Raw genomic sequence first — 13,443 nt, 5'->3', positions numbered from 1 at the left:
TGTATCCCCGCCCTACTAGAGTGCACCGTTTACTGCAGGATGCTGGGAGTTGTAGTCCGTACAAGTAGCTGCTGAGGATATAGGCAGCCGCCCAGGATAGATCGCACCGTACACTGCAGGATGCTGGGAGTTGTAGTCCGCACAGGGGGTGTATGGGTAGTGGTGCGGGGGAGTAGACTGTAGTCACATGACCAGGCTCACCCCGATGGCTCCAGCCCGTTACAGACGGGTCAGACAAGATGGCGGCCTTCCGGGTCATCCCACCCCTCTGTTATGTATCTGGATTCTGCTCACTTCACAGGGGCTGCGGTCACAACAGCCCACCCACCCCTCCTCCCGTCTGCAGTCCCCGACCACCGACCACAACATGGCTCCCTGCCAAATCATTGCCCAGTAGGCAACATCCTACCTCTGACCCTACAGCCCCCCTACCACCTCCGACCCTACAGCCCCCCCTACCACCTCCGACCCTACAGCCCCCCCTACCACCTAAGACCCTACAGCCCCCCTTACCACTGACCCTACAGCTCCCCCTACCACCTCCGACCCTACAGCCCCCTCTACCACCTCTGACCCTACAGCCCCCCTACCACCTCCGACCCTACAGCCCCCCTACCACCTCCAACCCTACAGCCCCCCCCTACCACCACTGACCCTAAAGCCCCCCTACCACCTCCGACCCTACAGCCCCCCCTACCACCACTGACCCTACAGCCCCCCCTACCACCACTGACCCTACAGCCCCCCCTACCACCTCCGACCCTACAGCCCTCCCTACCACCTCCGACCCTACAGCCCCCCCCTACCACCTCCGACCCTACAGCCCCCCTACCACCTCCGACCCTACAGCCCCCCCTACCACCTAAGACCCTACAGCCCCCCCTACCACTGACCCTACAGCCCCCCCTACCACCTCCGACCCTACAGCCCCCCCTACCACCTCCGACCCTACAGCCCCCCCTACCACCTCCGACCCTACAGCCCCCCTACCACCACTGACCCTACAGCCCCCCCTACCACTGACCCTACAGCCCCCCCTACCACTGACCCTACAGCCCCCCCTACCACTGACCCTACAGCCCCCCCCTACCACCTCCGACCCTACAGCCCCCCCTACCACCTCCGACCCTACAGCCCCCTCTACCACCTCTGACCCTACAGCCCCCCTACCACCTCCGACCCTACAGCCCCCCTACCACCTCCAACCCTACAGCCCCCCCTACCACCACTGACCCTAAAGCCCCCTACCACCTCCGACCCTACAGCCCCCCCTACCACCACTGACCCTACAGCCCCCCCTACCACTGACCCTACAGCCCCCCCTACCACCTCCGACCCTACAGCCCCCCCTACCACCTCCGACCCTACAGCCCCCCCTACCACCTCCGACCCTACAGCCCCCCCTACCACCTCCGACCCTACAGCCCTCCTCCTCCTCCCCCACCACTGACCCTACAGCCCTCCTACCACCACTGACCCTACAGCTCTCCTCCTCCTCCCCCACCACTGACCCTACAGCCCCCCCTACCACCTCCGACTCTACAGCCCCCCCTACCACTGACCCTACAGCCCCCCCTACCACCTCCGACCCTACAGCCCTCCTCCTCCACCTCTGACCCTACAGCCCCCCTACCACCTCTGACCCTACAGCCCCCCTACCACCTCTGACCCTACAGCCCCCCTACCACCTCCGACCCTACAGCCCCCTCTACCACCTCTGACCCTACAGCCTCCCCCACCACTGACCCTACAGCCCCCCCTACCACCTCCGACCCTACAGCCCCCCCTACCACCTCTGACCTTACAGCCCTCCTCCCCCACCTTCGACCCTACACCCCCCCACCACCTCTGACCCTACAGCCCCCCCTACCACCTCCGACCCTACAGCCTCCCCCACCACTGACCCTACAGCCCCCCCTACCACCTCCGACCCTACAGCCTCCCCCACCACTGACCCTACAGCCCTCCACCTCTGACCCTACAGCCTCCCCCACCACTGACCCTACAGCCCCCCTACCACTGACCCTACAGCCCCCCCTACCACCTCTGACCCTACAGCCCCCCCTACCACCTCTGACTCTACAGCCCTCCCCCCCACCACTGACCCTACAGCCCCCCCTACCACCTCTGACCCTACAGCCCTCCTCCTCCTCCCCCACCTCTGACCCTACAGCCCCCCCTACCACCTCTCACCCTACAGCCCTCCTCCTCCTCCCCCACCACTGACCCTACAGCCCCCCCACCACTGACCCTACAGCCCCCCTACCACCTCTGACCCTACAGCCCCCCCCCACCACTGACCCTACGGCCCCCCTACCACCTCTGACCCTACAGCCCTCCTCCCCCACCTCTGACCCTACAGCCCTCCTCCCCCACCTCTGACCCTGCAGCCCTCCGCCTCCTCCCCCACCACTGACCCTACAGCCCCCCTACCACCTCTGACCCTACAGCCCTCCTCCTCCTCCCCCACCTCTGACCCTACAGCCCCCCCTACCACCACCGACCCTACAGTCCTCCTTCTCCCCCCACCTCTGAACCTACAGCCCTCCTCCTCCCCCCCCCTACCACCGACCCTAAAGCCCTCCTCCTCCCCCCCCCCCACCACCGACCCTACAGCCCTCCTCCTCCCCCCAACCTCTGACCCTACAGCCCTCCTCCTCCCCCACCTCTGACTCTACAGCCCTCTCCCCCACCACTGACCCTACAGCCCCCCCTACCACCACTGACCCTACGGCCCTCCTCCTCCTCCCCCACCTCTGACCCTACAGCCCTCCCCCCACCACTGACCCTACAGCCCCCCCTACCACCTCTGACCCTACAGCCCTCCTCCTCCTCCCCCACCTCTGACCCTACAGCCCTCCTCCCCCACCACTGACCCTACAGCCCCCCCCTACCACCTAAGACCCTACAGCCCCCCCTACCACCTCCGACCCTACAGCCCCCCCTACCACCTCCGACCCTACAGCCCCCCCTACCACCTCCGACCCTACAGCCCCCCCTACCACCTCCGACCCTACAGCCCTCGTCCTCCTCCACCACTGACCCTACAGCCCTCCTACCACCACTGACCCTACAGCCCTCCTCCTCCTCCCCCACCACTGACCCTCCAGCCCCCCCTACCACTGACCCTACAGCCCCCCCTACCACCTCTGACCCTACAGCCCCCCTACCACCTCTGACCCTACAGCCCCCCCTACCACTGACCCTACAGCCCCCCCTACCACCTCCGACCCTACAGCCCCCCCTACCACCTCCGACCCTACAGCCCCCCCTACCACCTCTGACCTTACAGCCCTCCTCCCCCACCTCCGACCCTACACCCCCCCCCACCACCTCCGACCCTACAGCCCCCCCTACCACCTCCGACCCTACAGCCCCCCCTACCACCTCCGACCCTACAGCCCCCCCTACCACCTCCGACCCTACAGCCCTCCTCCTCCTCCCCCACCACTGACCCTACAGCCCTCCTAACACCACTGACCCTACAGCCCTCCTCCTCCTCCCCCACCACTGACCCTACAGCCCTCCTACCATCACTGACCCTACAGCCCTCCTCCTCCTCCCCCACCACTGACCCTACAGCCCCCCCCTACCACCTCCGACCCTACAGCCCCCCCTACCACTGACCCTACAGCCCCCCCTACCACCTCCGACCCTACAGCCCTCCTCCTCCACCTCTGACCCTACAGCCCCCCTACCACCTCTGACCCTACAGCCCCCCCTACCACCTCTGACCCTACAGCCCCCCCTACCACCTCCGACCCTACAGCCCCCTCTACCACCTCTGACCCTACAGCCTCCCCCACCACTGACCCTACAGCCCCCCTACCACTGACCCTACAGCCCCCCCTACCACCTCCGACCCTACAGCCCCCCCTACCACCTCTGACCTTACAGCCCTCCTCCCCCACCTTCGACCCTACACCCCCCCTACCACCTCTGACCCTACAGCCCCCCCTACCACCTCCGACCCTACAGCCTCCCCCACCACTGACCCTACAGCCCTCCACCTCTGACCCTACAGCCTCCCCCACCACTGACCCTACAGCCCCCCTACCACTGACCCTACAGCCCCCCCTACCACCTCTGACCCTACAGCCCCCCCTACCACCTCTGACTCTACAGCCCTCCCCCCCACCACTGACCCTACAGCCCCCCCTATCACCTCTGACCCTACAGCCCTCCTCCTCCTCCCCCACCTCTGACCCTACAGCCCCCCCTACCACCTCTCACCCTACAGCCCTCCTCCTCCTCCCCCACCACTGACCCTACAGCTCCCCCTACCACTGACCCTACAGCCCCCCTACCACCTCTGACCCTACAGCCCCCCCCCCCACCACTGACCCTACGGCCCCCCTACCACCTCTGACCCTACAGCCCTCCTCCCCCACCTCTGACCCTACAGCCCTCCTCCCCCACCTCTGACCCTACAGCCCTCCGCCTCCTCCCCCACCACTGACCCTACAGCCCCCCTACCACCTCTGACCCTACAGCCCTCCTCCTCCTCCCCCACCTCTGACCCTACAGCCCTCCTCCTCCACCACTGACCCTACAGCCCCCCTACCACCTCTGACCCTACAGCCCCCCCTACCACCACCGACCCTACAGCCCTCCTTCTCCCCCCCACCTCTGACCCTACAGCCCTCCTTCTCCCCCCCCACCTCTGACCCTACAGCCCTCCTCCTCCCCCCCTACCACCGACCCTACAGCCCTCCTCCTCCCCCCCCACCACCGACCCTACAGCCCTCCTCCTCCCCCCCAACCTCTGACCCTACAGCCCTCCTCCTCCCCCCCAACCTCTGACCCTACAGCCCTCCTCCTCCTCCCCCACCTCTGACTCTACAGCCCTCTCCCCCACCACTGACCCTACAGCCCCCCTACCACCTCTGACCCTATGGCCCTTCACCTCCTCCCCCACCCCTGACCCTACAGCCCTCCCCCCACCACTGACCCTAAAGCCCCCCCTACCACCACTGACCCTACGGCCCTCCTCCTCCTCCCCCCCTCTGACCCTACAGCCCTCCTCCCCCACCTCTGACCCTACAGCCCTCCGCCTCCTCCCCCACCTCTGACCCTACAGCGCTCCTCCCCCACCTCTGACCCTACAGCGCTCCTCCCCCACCACTGACCCTACAACCCCCCTACCACCTCTGACCCTACAGCCCTCCTCCTCCTCCCCCACCTCTGACCCTACAGCCCTCCTCCCCCACCACTGACCCTACAGCCCCCCTACCACCTCTGACCCTAAAGCCCTCCTCCTCCTCCCCCACCTCTGACCCTACAGCCCCCCCTACCACCACCGACCCTACAGCCCTCTTTCTCCCCCCCACCTCTGAACCTACAGCCCTCCTCCTCCCCCCCCCACCACCGACCCTACAGCCCTCCTCCTCCCCCCCAACCTCTGACCCTACAGCCCTCCTCCTCCTCCCCCACCTCTGACTCTACAGCCCTCTCCCCCACCACTGACCCTACAGCCCCCCCTACCACCACTGACCCTACGGCCCTCCTCCTCCTCCCCCACCTCTGACCCTACAGCCCTCCCCCACCACTGACCCTACAGCCCCCCCTACCACCTCTGACCCTACAGCCCTCCTCCTCCTCCCCCACCTCTGACCCTACAGCCCTCCTCCCCCACCACTGACCCTACAGCCCCCCTACCACCTCTGACCCTACAGCCCTCCTCCTCCTCTCCCACCACTGACCCTACAGCCCCCCTACCACCTCCGACCTTACAGCCCTCCTCCTCCTCCCCCACCTCTGACCCTACAGCCCCCCCTACCACCTCCGACCCTACAGCCCTCCTCCTCCACCTCTGACCCTACAGCCCCCCTACCACCTCTGACCCTACAGCCTCCCCCACCACTGACCCTACAGCCCCCCCTACCACTGACCCTACAGCCCCCCCTACCACCTCTGACCCTACAGCCCCCCTACCACCTCTGACCCTACAGCCTCCCCCACCACTGACCCTACAGCCCCCCCTACCACTGACCCTACAGCCCCCCCTACCACCTCCGACCCTACAGCCCCCCCTACCACCTCTGACCTTACAGCCCTCCTCCCCCACCTTCGACCCTACACCCCCCCTACCACCTCTGACCCTACAGCCCCCCTACCACCTCTGACCCTACAGCCCTCCTCCCCCACCACTGACCCTACAGCCCCCCTACCACCTCTGACCCTACAGCCCTCCTCCTCCTCCCCCACCTCTGACCCTACAGCCCTCCCCCCACCACTGACCCTACAGCCCCCCCTTCCACCTCTGACCCTACAGCCCTCCTCCTCCTCCCCCACCACTGACCCTACAGCCCCCCCTACCACCACCGACCCTACAGCCGTCCTCCCCCTACCACCTCTGACCCTACAGCCCCCCCTACCACCTCTGACCCTACAGCCCCCCTACCACCTCTGACCCTACAGCCCCCTACCACCTCTGACCCTACAGCCCCCCCTACCACCTGTGACCGTACAGCCCCCTCTACCACCTCTGACCCTACAGCCTCCCCCACCACTGACCCTACAGCCCCCCCTACCACTGACCCTACAGCCCCCCCTAACACCTCCGACCCTACAGCCCCCCCTACCACCTCTGACCTTACAGCCCTCCTCCCCCACCTTCGACCCTACACCCCCCCCTACCACCTCTGACCCTACAGCCCCCCCTACCACCTCTGACCCTACAGCCCTTCTCCCCCACCACTGACCCTACAGCCCCCCTACCACCTCTGACCCTACAGCCCTCCTCCTCCTCCCCCACCTCTGACCCTACAGCCCTCCCCCCACCACTGACCCTACAGCCCCCCCTTCCACCTCTGACCCTACAGCCCTCCTCCTCCTCCCCCACCACTGACCCTACAGCCCCCCCTACCACCACCGACCCTACAGCCGTCCCCCCCCACCTCTGACCCTACAGCACTCCTCCCCCCCCCCCACCGACCCTACAGCCCTCCTCCTTCCCCCCCACCACTGACCCTACAGCCCCCCCTACCACCTCTGACCCTACAGCCCTCCCCCCACAACTGACCTTACAGCCTTCCCTACCACCTCTGACCCTACAGCCCTCCTCCTCCTCCCCCACCTCTGACCCTACAGCCCTCCTCCTCCTCCCCCACCTCTGACCCTACAGCCCTTCTCCTCCTCCCCCACCTCTGACCCTACAGCCCTCCTCCTCCTCCCCCACCTCTGACCCTACAGCCCTCCCTACCACCTCTGACCCTACAGCCCTTCTCCTCCTCCCCCACCTCTGACCCTACAGCCCTCCTCCTCCTCCTCCACCTCTGACCCTACAGCCCTCCCTACCACCTCTGACCCTACAGCCCTCCTCCTCCTCCCCCACCTCTGACCCTACAGCCCTCCTCCCCCACCTCTGACCCTACAGCCCCCCCCCCCGGGCCTTGTAGAGCGGTCATACAGACACCTCATCAGGAGCATGGCCGGGCCTTGTAGGGAGGTCATATACACACCTCATCAGGAGCATGCCCGGGCCTTGTAAGGAGGTCATACAGACACCTCATCAGGAGCATGCCCGGGCCTTGTAGGGAGGTCATACAGCCACCTCATCAGGAGCATGCCGGGCCTTGTAGGAAGGTCATACAGACACCTCATCAGGAGCATGCTCGGGCCTTGTAGGGAGGTCATACACCTCATCAGGAGCATGCCCGGGCCTTGTAGGGAGGTCATACAGACACCTCATCAGGAGCATGCCTGGGCCTTGTAGGGAGGTCATACAGACACCTCATCAGGAGCATGCCCGGGCCTTGTAGGGAGGTCATACAGACACCTCATCAGGAGCATGCCCGGGCCTTGTAGGGAGGTCATACACCTCATCAGGAGCATGCCGGGCCTTGTAGGGAGGTCATACACCTCATCAGGAGCATGCCCGGGCCTTGTAGGAAGGTCATACAGACACCTCATCAGGAGCATGCCCGGGCCTTGTAGGAAGGTCATACAGACACCTCATCAGGAGCATGCCCGGGTCTTGTAGGGAGGTCATACAGACACCTCATCAGGAGCATGCCCGGGCCTTGTAGGGAGGTCATACAGCCACCTCATCAGGAGCATGGCCGGGCCTTGTAGGGAGGTCATACAGACACCTCATCAGGAGCATGCCCGGGCCTTGTAGGGAGGTCATACACCTCATCAGGAGCATGCCCGGGCCTTGTAGGGAGGTCATACAGACACCTCATCAGGAGCATGGCCGGGCCTTGTAGGGAGGTCATACAGACGCCTCATCAGGAGCATGGCCGGGCCTTGTAGGGAGGTCATACAGACACCTCATCAGGAGAATGCCCGGGCCTTGTAGGGAGGTCATACAGACACCTCATCAGGAGCATGCCCGGGCCTTGTAGGGAGGTCATACAGACATATGTAGGCTACACACATTACATATATGCACCGAAATATTGATATTACTATCCATATTCTGTCCAAAAATATGGTTCGGTACCAGGATTTCCTTGTATCGATACTATTGGTTAAGCTGCATAATAGTGCAGCCTAATAAAGTATAATGTAGAGAACACGGCCGTCGGCTAGCTGAGCCTCGGCCATGTTCTCAGTGGCGCCCCCTGCCCCTTAATGTCACCTCGGCTGCCCACGCACCCTTCGCTCCAGGCGGCACCAAATTCAAATAGCACACACGCGATCGCCTGTGCCGGCTATTTTACTGTGTACATGCTGCTGTCATTTATCCCGTCCCGAGCCGCTCCTTCCCTATGCAGCGGGGGTCTGCTGCATATGGAGCCCCCCCCACTGGCAATGACTGTGGCCCGGCAGTCATTTAACCATTTCCCCCCCGCCGGGACCCACCGGTGCAATTGGGTCCCTCGCACCCGCCAGTTCCCCCCCCCACCTCCGGTCACCGTCTTTTGGTCATAGGTGAAACACAGTAGCCTTGGAGGACAGCGGTGGTGCAAAGGACGTACGGGGATCAGTGTTATTGTGGGCGAGCTCCCGGGACCGTCAGACATTGTGAGGGGAGCACTGAGTGACCACCTGAGCGGGAGGGGTGGAGCAGGCGGATGTCCCTGACCCCTCGGGATTTCAGACGTGCAGTGTGAGGGGACGCTCCAGCAGCAGTGGTGGTGTTAGTCAGTATGTGGTGGTATCAGTAGCAGCTGTGATGTTAGTCAGTATGCGGGGGTATTAGTTAGTATGTGGTGGTGTTAGTCAGTATGCGGGGGTATTAGTCAGTATGTGGTGGTGTTAGTCAGTATGTGGTGGTATTAGTCAGTAGCAGCGGTGGTGTTAGTCAGTATGCGGGGGTATTAGTCAGTATGTGGTGGTATTAGTCAGTAGCAGCGGTGGTGTTAGTCAGTATGCGGGGGTATTAGTCAGTATGTGGTGGTTACATTTGTTACTTTTGATCTGGTACTGTGCTTTATTGGTCTTAGTATTCTGGATTTGGTCAGTAACAATATGGTGGTGATGGTTGTGGTGTTGCGGTAATTTTTCCCCCTTGTATACTGGTATTATTGGCATTATTGGTCAGTATACAGGATTTGGTCAGTAATGTTGGTCTTGGTGTATAAATATATATATATATATATATATATATATATATATATATATATATAGAAAAAATGAACCAGGTGTAGACGGCACTGTGTGGCAGATAGCTCCGGTGGGTGCACAGCCCTCAGGAGTTAGACCCAAACTCCCTAAGAATCCAGACAGTAGATAGGAAGGCGGCACTCCAAGAATAGTGAAAAAACAGTGGTTTTATTCACCCATAATGTGCAATACAACGTTTCAGTTTCTCGATGAAACCTTTTTCAAGCAACACACATATATATATATATATATATATACACACACATTGCTGGGTCAAGGCCCAAGTTGACAGTCTGCATCCCTCAGGATATGCTGGGAGTTGTAGTACAGTGTAGACAGATGTATTGCTGGACCTTCAGGGCTGATGTCACCAACAGATTGCAGCCACCAGGAGACTCTGCACACAGTGATTTATTATAGGGTTGTCCTCTCAGAGACTACAACTCCCAGCATACCCTGAGAGCTGTATAAATGGAGGGGGTTCTGAGAGTTCCACTGACAATGTTATACCCAAGGAATTTGTCACAGATACAGATGAATCCAGGAGAGCAGCATGTCGTGTCTCACTGGTTGTATATTGGTGGGCCCCAAGGATGAATCTTCTGGTGGGCCCAGGGGCGTAGCTAGGGGTTCAGCCTAGGGGGGGCGAGTGAGTCTGAGTGGGCCCCCAACCATTGTTACCCATAGGGAACCTCAGCAGGTGACAAGGATTTCTGAATAATAATAATAATATAATAATAATAATAATATAGGGAATATTCTTTTACATTTCTTATAGTGAATAAGGATACAGAGCCGTGTAAGAGGTTTCTACATCTGGAATATAGAACCACAAAAAAAGTAAAAGGGTTTAAGATTAGAAAAATATAGCTGCCTTCTTCCACAGACAGCACCACTCTTGTCCTCAGTTTGTGTGTGGTATTCGACTAAAGTGAATAGAGCCAAGTTGTGATACCACACACAACCTAAGAGCAGGGGTGGCGCTGTTTTTGGAACAAAACAATTATGTTTTTTTTTTAATTCTGGAGAACCCTTTTAACCAGATTATCTTTGCCTAAAAATAATAGTGGTATAGGTAATAGGCTTTTAGACATTAAAAGGGGTGAGCTGGTATGTACAATCCAAGATATGTGATGAGCTGCTAGATATCCATCTCCTATCTATCTATCTATCTATCTATCTATCTATCTATCTATCTATCTATCTATCTATCTATCTATCTATCTCCTATCTATCTATCTATCTATCTATCTATCTCCTATCTATCTATCTATCTATCTATCATCTATCTCCTATCTCCCTATCTATCTATCTAAACGACAGAACGGAGTGCACTCTCAGGAATAAGTGCTCGGAGTGCCAGCAACGGAGACTGGATCCACGTCTCCTCTTCAAATAATAGTAAGAAATTGCAGCACTTCCAAAATAGTGAAAACAACTGGTGGTTTATTTGGTGTAGCAAATAACAAAAATCAGCAACGTTTCTGTCTCATCACGAGACCTTTCTCAAGCATGCTTGAGAAAGGTCTCGTGATGAGACAGAAACGTTGCTGATTTTTGTTATTTGCTACACCAAATAAACCACCAGTTGTTTTCACTATTTTGGAAGTGCTGCAATTTCTTACTATTATCTATCTATCTATCTCCTATCTATCTCCTATCTATCTATCTATCTATCTATCTATCTATCTCCTATCTATCTATCTATCTATCTATCTCCTATCTATCTATCTATCTATCTATCTATCTATCTATCTATCTATCTATCTATCTCCTATCTATCTATCTATCTATCTATCTATCTATCTATCTCCTATCTATCTATCTCCTATCTATCTCCTATCTATCTATCTCCTATCTATCTATCTATCTATCTATCTATCTATCTATCTATCTATCTATCTCCTATCTATCTATCTATCTATCTATCTATCTATCTATCTCCTATCTATCTATCTATCTATCTATCTATCTATCTATCTCCTATCTCCCTCCTATCTATCTATCTATCTATCTATCTATCTATCTATCTATCTATCTATCTATCTATCTATGTATCTCCTATCTATCTATCTATCTCCTATCTATCTATCTATCTCCTATCTATCTATCTATCTATCTATCTATCTATCTATCTATCTATCTACCTATCTATCTATCTATCTATCTCCTATCTATCTATCTATCTATCTATCTATCTATCTATCTATCTATCTATCTATCTCCCTCCTATCTATCTCCTATCTATCTATCTATCTATCTATCTATCTATCTATCTCCCTCCTATCTATCTCCTATCTATCTATCTATCTATCTATCTACCTATCTATCTATCTATCTATCTATCTATCTATCTATCTCCTATCTATCTATCTATCTATCTATCTATCTATCTATCTATCTATGTATCTCCTATCTATCTATCTATCTATCTATCTATCTATCTATCTATCTATTATATCTATATAGACCACCTCTTCATAGATGACCACTACTCTATACAGACCATTCCTCTATATATATATGGATATATATATCTGGCTGCTGTGTCTGGTCAGTGGTGTGGGTGGTTGTGTGTGTGTGTGTGTGTGTGTGTGTGTGTGTGTGTTGTCACTCCCCTCACTGTCCTCACTCCTCTCTCACACAGTCCTCACTCCTCACTCACACAGTCCTCACTCCTCTCTCACACAGTCCTCACTCCTCTCTCACACAGTCCTCACTCCTCACTCCTCTCTCACACAGTCCTCACTCCTCACTCCTCTCTCACACAGTCCTCACTCCTCTCTCACACAGTCCTCACTCCTCTCACAGTCCTCACTCCTCTTACAGTCCTCACTCCCCTCTCACAGTCCCCACTCCCCTCTCACAGTCCTCACTCCTCTCAGTCCTCACACAGTCCTCACTCCTCTCACAGTCCTCACTCCTCTCACAGTCCTCACTCCTCTCACAGTCCTCACTCCCCTCACAGTCCTCACTCCCCTCTCACAGACCTCACTCCCCTCACACAGTCATCACTCCCCTCTCACAGTCCTCTCAGTCCTCACACAGTCATCACTCCTCTCACAGTCCTCACTCCCCTCACACAGTCCTCATTCTGTACCTGACAACTTCCAGAGCTGCTGCTGGACGTCTTCACAGTCCCCCCTGGCAGCCATAGACGGTGAGGTTCCCTCCAGCTGCCGTCCTCCCTCCTCATACGTTTTGCAGCCAGTGAGGGAGAGGATGGGGAGGGGCCAGCAGCAGCGTGTAGGAGGAAGAAGCAGGAAGAAGATCCAGCCCTGGCCGGGCTCGGCATCCGACAGCTGAGCGGGCCCCTCAGGAGCAGGGGCCCGCTATTCCCAGGTGCAGTTGCCCTCTTGGGGGCCACTACAGACATGTGTTAAGGCTGTCTGCAAAAGCAATAGCTTTTGCAGACAGCGTTAACTGTCTGAGACCTCAGTGGGCCCCTGCCTGAGTGGGCCCGGGGGCGACTGCCCCCTTTGCCCCCGCCTATTTTCGCTACTGGGTGGGCCCCAAGGATGAATCTTCTGGTGGGCCCCAAGGATGAATCTTCTGGTGGGCCCCAAGGATGAATCTTCTGGTGGGCCCCAAGGATGAATCTTCTGGTGGGCCCCAAGGATGAATCTTCTGGTGGGCCCCAAGGATGAGTCTTCTGGTGGGCCCCAAGGATGAATCTTCTGGTGGGCCCCAAGGATGAATCTTCTGGTGGGCCCCAAGGATGAGTCTTCTGGTGGGCCCCAAGGATGAGTCTTCTGGTGGGCCCCAAGGATGAGTCTTCTGGTGGGCCCCAAGGATGAGTCTTCTGGTGGGCCCCAAGGATGAGTCTTCTGGTGGGCCCCAAGGATGAGTCTTCTGGTGGGCCCCAAGGATGAATCTTCTGGTGGGCCCCAA

The sequence above is a fragment of the Dendropsophus ebraccatus genome, chromosome 1, assembly GCF_027789765.1.
Source record: "Dendropsophus ebraccatus isolate aDenEbr1 chromosome 1, aDenEbr1.pat, whole genome shotgun sequence".
In the NCBI taxonomy this organism is placed as follows: Eukaryota; Metazoa; Chordata; class Amphibia; order Anura; family Hylidae; genus Dendropsophus; species Dendropsophus ebraccatus.
This window is presented reverse-complemented; position numbering follows the sequence as displayed.